A 7,223-nucleotide genomic window follows, 5' to 3' on the forward strand; every position below is an offset into this window, starting at 1 on the left:
CACTTTAATTACAGTAATTGTATAAATCCAGTTACAAATAATAAAGCGATCTCCTATGTAGGAATCATCCAGTTATAAAGAGGAGCACTGTCAGTGTCTTAAAATTCCCTCGTAGATCACAAAGTGTTTGATGATGAAAATGCTCACTTCAGATTTGAATTAGTGCTTTCAGATGACTCAGGACCAAGACGATGAGTCCACGATGGTCCTCGGGACAGAGCTAATCCTTGAGGAGATGACAGCAGCGTTTCACAGCATCTTGAACAGCCTCTATGAATTTGCCATTCCAGAGGGTGAAGATAAAAGGGTTTAGGAAAGGGGTCACCACTAAAACCATCAGTGATGCTACCCTGTTGTACTCGGCTGCCTGCGTTTGCTTGGGTTTCACGTAGAGGAACAAGCAGCTGCCACAGCCGATGACAACAAAGGTGAAGTGGGAGGCACACGTAGAGAAGGCTTTCCTCCGGCCAGAGAACCAGGGGATCTTGAGGATGGTGGAGATGATGCAGGTGTAGGAGATAATTGTGGGGATCAAAGGACCAAAGATAATGAAAACAGCCATTAAAAAAAGAATAAACTATGTGAAATGGCTGTCATCACAAGATAGTTTGAGCAGTTGCCCTTGGTCACAGTAAAAATGGTCTAACACATTTGATTTGCAGAAAGTAAGATGAAACGTGGCATAGACAGGCCAGATTTGAAACAGGGACCCGAACACCCATGACACAATTACCAACCAGATGCAGGTGCAGCCATTCATAATGATGCTGTACCGCAAAGGGTTGCAGACAGCCACGTAACGGTCCATAGCCATCGCTCCCATTAATATAAACTCCGACGTTCCCAAAGAAAGGTACAAATACAGCTGTACACAACAGGCAGTCAAAGATACTGCCTGCATCCCAGGAAGCAGCAGCCCCCAGAGCATCAAGGGGACAGCCACAGGTGTGATCAAGATCTCTAGGACAGAGAGGTGACCCAGGAAGAAATAGGTGTGGGACTGCAGACGTTCATCAACACAGACAATCACGATGACGAGCATCTTTCCCATCACTGTCACTAAGCAGAAGAGGATGAAGGTAGCAAAAAGCATTCGGTGGAATTCCTAGGAGCCAGGGAGGCCTGAGAGGGAAAATTCAGGAGTGCTAGTGTAATTCCCCAACATTTAGTTTTGAATGCTTGTTCCTTCTGAAATCTAGAGAGCAAAAGAGAGAACACTGCCATTGATCTCAAAAAAGGAGAAACAGTTCCAGGTAGAGAAAACACTCCCCTCTTGTGGACAGCCTCCACAATATGACTAGGAAGGGTTCATGCTCTACTGTTCCCTTTACATGGTCAGTGCTAATTATTTGTAAGAATATACATGATACCTCAAGAGCACTGAATCTGGCAAGATGAGCCCAGTCACCCATGCTCTACCCTAGGTGAGAAGCCCCTGCCCAGCAGGCATGACCTGCATCTCTCCATCCACAGGGCACCCTGCCTCCCCCTCTGCTCGAACAGCCACCCAGGCCACCTCCTGACAACAGTGTGCTCCTTTCTGCCACACCCTCCCTTCCACCTGGGATGGGACTACTGCTCCACCAAATGTAATCTGTCCGGTGAGCCTGCTCCAGGGTCACATCCTGTAGAAAAGGTTTCCAATCCTACCCTGAGCTGGTTATGTGTTTCTTTTTCATGATATAGGGTCCATATGCCCTGTATTCATTTAAAGCTTTTTCTTTATGCCTGTCATCAGTGGTGTCACTGGTGGGCATGGGTGTGAGGATCAGCTTGAGGATTTTCTGTCAGATATTGAGGGCAAGGACACAGTCTCCCTCGGTCTACAGGTCAGCTAGCTGCCTAGCTGAATTACCACTTTCTTTCACTCTATTCTTGGGAAAGTCTGCTTTGATTTTCTCATCAGTGAACGTGTTTTCTCATAGAAGGCAGACTAACCAGCTAACCAGCACTGGGCTTAGTCCATCAGGAGACTCTCTCTCCCAGACTCTAAGAGCAATAATCACCAGATTCACAGGAGGAGGGTCCAGAGGAGGACATAGAAGGAGCTTCCATCTTCAACCTCCACCTGTCCTGCATCTTCCTCAGGCTGGGACCCTCATGCTGGGACAGGGAGACAAGAGGCTGAAAGTCTAATTTCAACATCCCCTGCCTTCAAAACCCTATATCCAGCAGGGAGTCAAGGCCACCAAATGTGAACTCTGGGTCCGGCCCAAGCCCTACAGATAAGTGCTCCTGGACTCAGCCTAACAGAAAATTCAGAAAGTCTCCTCCGAGCCAATGTTCCTTCTACAACCAGTTGTTTCTTCCAAAATCATATGAAAAAGTAAAGACTGAGCTGTCACTAACATGAAATAGACCCAAGGATCTGAGCCCCTTAGGATTTCTGGGCTCCATCCCTCATTTCCTTCAGGCCTTTGCTCAAGTGCCCAAGCTCAGGGAGGCCTTCTTCATCATCCTCTCTAAGAGAACACATACCACCCTTTACTTCCCATCACCTCACCAGGATCTATTTATCTCCTTAGCTCTCACCACCTAAAATTATATGCTTACTTTTGGTTTATTTTCTGTCTCCCATTTTATAATGTAAGCACCATGAAAGCAGAAATTTTGTCCTGCTTATTGACCATTTCTGATACTCAATGAATATTTTTGAATGAATGATCAATGAATCAATCAATTAAGGAAAGAATCCATGAACAAAGCATATCTAGTCCTGGCTTTGGTCAATTCTGAAGCAAACTTACCGTTCTGTCTTCACTGAAACACTGCCCTGTTGACATGCAGTCCTCCCTCTGGAGATCCCTTATGAAAGCCAATCAGGTAACAAGGGTAGATTGGTTGGGAGAACTCAGCTGTCTGCCTTCCACAATATCTGTTGAGCCAGGACCAAATGAAAAGAAAGCTGTGCCTCTGTCCAGCACCGAGTCAGGGAAGGGCTGAATGTGAGCTCTGCTGTGCAGGGGGATGTGGAGATGAGCCCCTCCACTCTGTGCTACCCTAGGACACTCTTCAGGCTGTTAGCTGTCCTTTTTCTAGACACCAGCTAGGCCCACAACTTCCCATCCTGATCCTCTCCTACTCTTTCCTTTCCAGAGGGGAACTCCTAAAAGATACTCACCACTAGAGAAAGGGACTGAACTGGAAAGTTCTATGGTTCTCCAGGACTCGGCCCAGTCTACCTCCTTCCCGACTAGCGCTGAGCATGCTCTGTGGGCCAGGACAAGCTGCTGCCGTCTTCACTCTCCGTGAAAGAGAGAACTGTCGTCACACCAGCAGTTAGGAAAAAGTCAAGTAATAATAGTTGTCTCCCTCTGACTTTCTCTCTCCTTTCCCTCTCCAAAATGTCTCCAGGGAGAGTTATTAGTGAGGAACTACATTTTTCCCAGTTCAGGAAAACCCTAGGGATGTAGTCAATGGAAAGCCAGAGAAACTTTCAGCCCTTCTCTCCTGAGGCTAATCAAAATTTAGAAGTCTTAAAAGTTTTTTTTTTTTAATGGCTAAACTTGAAACCTCCCTTGTCGGGAGCTCTCAGCACCCAGGCTGCCTTCCTCCCAAGCCCCACCGCCTGGTCACCATAAAACAGTTCAAACCAGCTCCCTGTTCTTCTCTGTGCATCTTTCTAATTCCATTTAGCCCTACGGCGCCTAGGATATCCTCATAGAGAAGACACCACAAACAATTCCAAAACATACATCAAAAACCCACAGGCCAGGAAGGCTGAAGTGACCTGAGAACGCAGCTCCAAGTTCTGTCCCTCCAGAGAAACATTACAAAACAAGAAGACCCAACTGTCAGAACTCTGCAAAATACTCAAAGACTTATAGCAACCAAGGAAACAAAGATTCAAGAAAAAGGCAACTTAAAATGTTAGGAAAGCTTTGTGGGGCTTTCATTTACCCTTGCCCACACTCTCCCCAGCTCGGCAGCAATCCTGAAAATGATGATCTGTGTTCCCAGTGTGGGTCCCCGGTCCCTGGTTCTAGAGGAAGCAAAGCAGACCTTATATACAAAGTACCGTGCTTGTCTGTTCTAACCTGTCTGGGGCTACCCGAAGGATTGACACAGGTTCTTGTCTTTGATTCACCAAACACAGAACTCAGAGTAAAAAGTAGCAGGCATTGCTTACGCAGGTTTTTGCTTACATAAAACCTGCACCACCTTGGGCAAAAGACTATTGTTGAGACATACAATAGACTATCTAAGCCTCAGAGGGAAAGTTACGGAAAGTTTCTTCGAGAAATTAGGGGATTTAAAAGTACCTTGGTGTGATCCCTCGATCCTATTTCTAGGATATCTAGCATAACCTGCACAGATAAACCTGTAAGAGTCTCAATTGCACGATTGTTTACAATAGCAAAAAACTAGGAACAACTTCAGTGTGAATCAATTGGGCCTTCATTAAATAAACTATGGCAAATCCAAGGAAATACACTGCAGCCAGGGGCAGAATAAAACTCAAGGCCAAGTAAAATCAAGGTCAAGTTCAAGGCCCTTACAAGGTCATGGGAGGAACTAGCAACATGCAGTGACCCTTGTAACTTTGTCAGCTTTGTAAGTTTTGAAATATGCTACAATTTCTTTTCTTATGCTAAATAAATTTTCACTTTTGTATCTAATAAATAAATAAATAAATAAATAAATAAATAAATAAATAAAGATAAAAGTACCTTGTATACTGGAGAATTTAGAAGACCACGTGTAGAGTAGAGTACAATTTGCATGTTCAGAAAAGACCAGAGGTGGTCCTAACTTTTTCCTTTAAGTAGAATAAACTCTGAAAGATCCACACCCAGGCACATTATAATTGGTAAAAAGACAAAGGCAAAGGGAGAATCTTGAAATTAGCAAGAAAGAAGCACCCTGTCACATACAAGGAATCCTCAAAAGATTAACAGCCAATTTTTGATAAAAAATTATGTAGCATAGAAGGCAGTGAAGTGGTATATTTTAAATGTTGGGGAAAAAAATCATCAACCAAAACTTCTGGATCCAGCAAAACTGTCCTTCAAAAATGAAGGAGAAATGAAGACAATCTCAGATAAACAAAAGCTGAAAGAGTTTGTTACCAACAGACTTGTCCTAAATGAAATGTTAAAGAGAATCCTTCAAGTTGAAATAAAAGGGCACCAGACAGTAACTTGAAGCCATGTGAAGATACAAAGATCTCCACTAAAGGCAAATACATGGGCTAATATAAAAGGCGGTTTTATTGTGTTTTGGGTTTTTCTAACTCCACTTTTTATTTTCTATGTAATTTAAAAGATAATGAGTAAAAAATGATAAAAAGATCTATTTTACTGACCATATAATTTACAAAGATCTAAGTGTGATGACATACAGGAGGGAAAAGTGACTATATAGAACAGAATTTTTGCATGGTATTGAAGTTAACCTGGTATCAATTCAAACTATATTGTTATAAATTTAGGATATTAAAGATAATTCCCTAGTTAACCAGAAAGAAAATATTTAAAAATATATACACAAAAAGAAACAAGAAGGGAATCAAAGAGTTCACTACAAAAACATCAACTAAGCAAAAAAAAGAAGGAAATAATGGAAGAAAATGGAGTAATGAAGGAAAGGAAAGACAAAAATCTATAAGACATACAGAAAAGAAATAGCAAACTGCGAGAAGACCTTCCTTATCACTAATTATTTTAAATGTAAATGGATAAAACTCTTCAATCAAAACGCAGAAACTGACAGAATAAATTTTTTTTTAAAATGATCCAACTATATGCTGTCTACTTGAAACTCACTTTAGATCCAAAGACACAAATAAGTTGAGAGTGAACAGAAGCAAGAAGATACTCCATGCAAATATTAACCAAAAGAGAGCTGGGGTGGCTACATTAATAACAGACAAAATAAACTTTAACTCAAAAACTGTTAAAAGTGACAAAGGACATTGTATATTTTTTGGTTTTTTTTATTTTTTATACATCTTTATTGGAGTATAATTGCTTTACAATGTTATGTTAGTTTCTGCTGTGCAACAAAGTGAATCAGCTATATGTATATATATATCCCCTTTCCCTTCCCTCTTGAGCCTCTCTCCCACCCTCCCTATTCCACCCCCTAGGTTGTTCTTATTTTATATGATCAATACTTGTTTGGATTCCCCCTATGTTTACTGATTTCTTTGTTCACCATTTATTTTTTTGTTTACCATTTCTTTTGTTCACATTTTTATTTTTTTAATTTTTAAAATTTTATTTATTTATTATTTTTGGGGGGGTACACCAAGTTCAATCATCTGTTTTTATACACATATCCCTGTATTCCCTCCCTCCCTCGACTACCCCCTACCCTCCCTATCCCAGTCCTCTAAGGCATCATCCATCCTCGAGTTGAACTCCCTTTGTTATACAGCAACTTCCCACTGGCTATCTGTTTTACAGTTGGTAGTATATATATGTCTATGCTACTCTCTCCCTTCATCTCAGCTTCCCTTTCACTGCCACCCCCCTAAACCTCGAGTTCTCCAGTCCATTCTCTGCATCTGCGTCCTTGTTCTTGCCTTGTCACTGAGTTCATCAGTACCATTTTTAGATTCCGTATATGTGAGTTAGCATACAATATTTGTCTTTCTCTTTCTGGCTTACTTCACTCTGTATGACAGACTCTAGGTCTATCCACCTCATTACATATAGCTCCATCTCATCCCTTTTTATAGCTGAGTAATATTCCATTGTATATGTATGTCACATCTTCTTTATCCATTCATTTGTTGATGGGCATTTAGGTTGCTTCCATGTCCTGGCTATTGTAAAGAGTGCTGCAATAAACATTGTGGTACGTGTTTCTTTTGGGATTACGGTTTTACTTGGGTATATGCCCAGGAGTGGGATTACTGGATCATATGGTAATTCTATTTGTAGTTTTTTAAGGAACCTCCAATTTCTTTTCCATAGTGGCTGTACCAACTTACATTCCCACCAACAGTGCAGGAGAGTTCCCTTTTCTCCACACCCTCTCCAACATTTGTTGTTTCCAGATTTTGTGATGATGGCCATTCTGACCGGTGTGAGGTGATACCTCATTGTGGCTTTGACCTGCATTTCTCTGATGATAAGTGATGTTGAGCATCTTTTCAGGTGTTTGTTGGCCATCTGTATGTCTTCTTTGGAGAAATGTCTATTTAGTTCTCCCGCCCGTTTGCGGATTGGGTTATCTGCTTTTTTGGTATTAAGCTGCATGAGCTGCTTGTATATTTT

General features: G+C 41.7%; 1 pseudogene; it reads right to left on the reverse strand.

The window, feature by feature from the left end:
- Positions 1-220: 220 nt before the first annotated feature.
- LOC130850824 (olfactory receptor 9A1-like) lies at positions 221-1,165 on the reverse strand (annotated as a pseudogene).
- Positions 1,166-7,223: the final 6,058 nt, after the last annotated feature.

This window comes from Hippopotamus amphibius, chromosome 4, assembly GCF_030028045.1.
Source record: "Hippopotamus amphibius kiboko isolate mHipAmp2 chromosome 4, mHipAmp2.hap2, whole genome shotgun sequence".
NCBI classification, from domain to species: Eukaryota; Metazoa; Chordata; class Mammalia; order Artiodactyla; family Hippopotamidae; genus Hippopotamus; species Hippopotamus amphibius.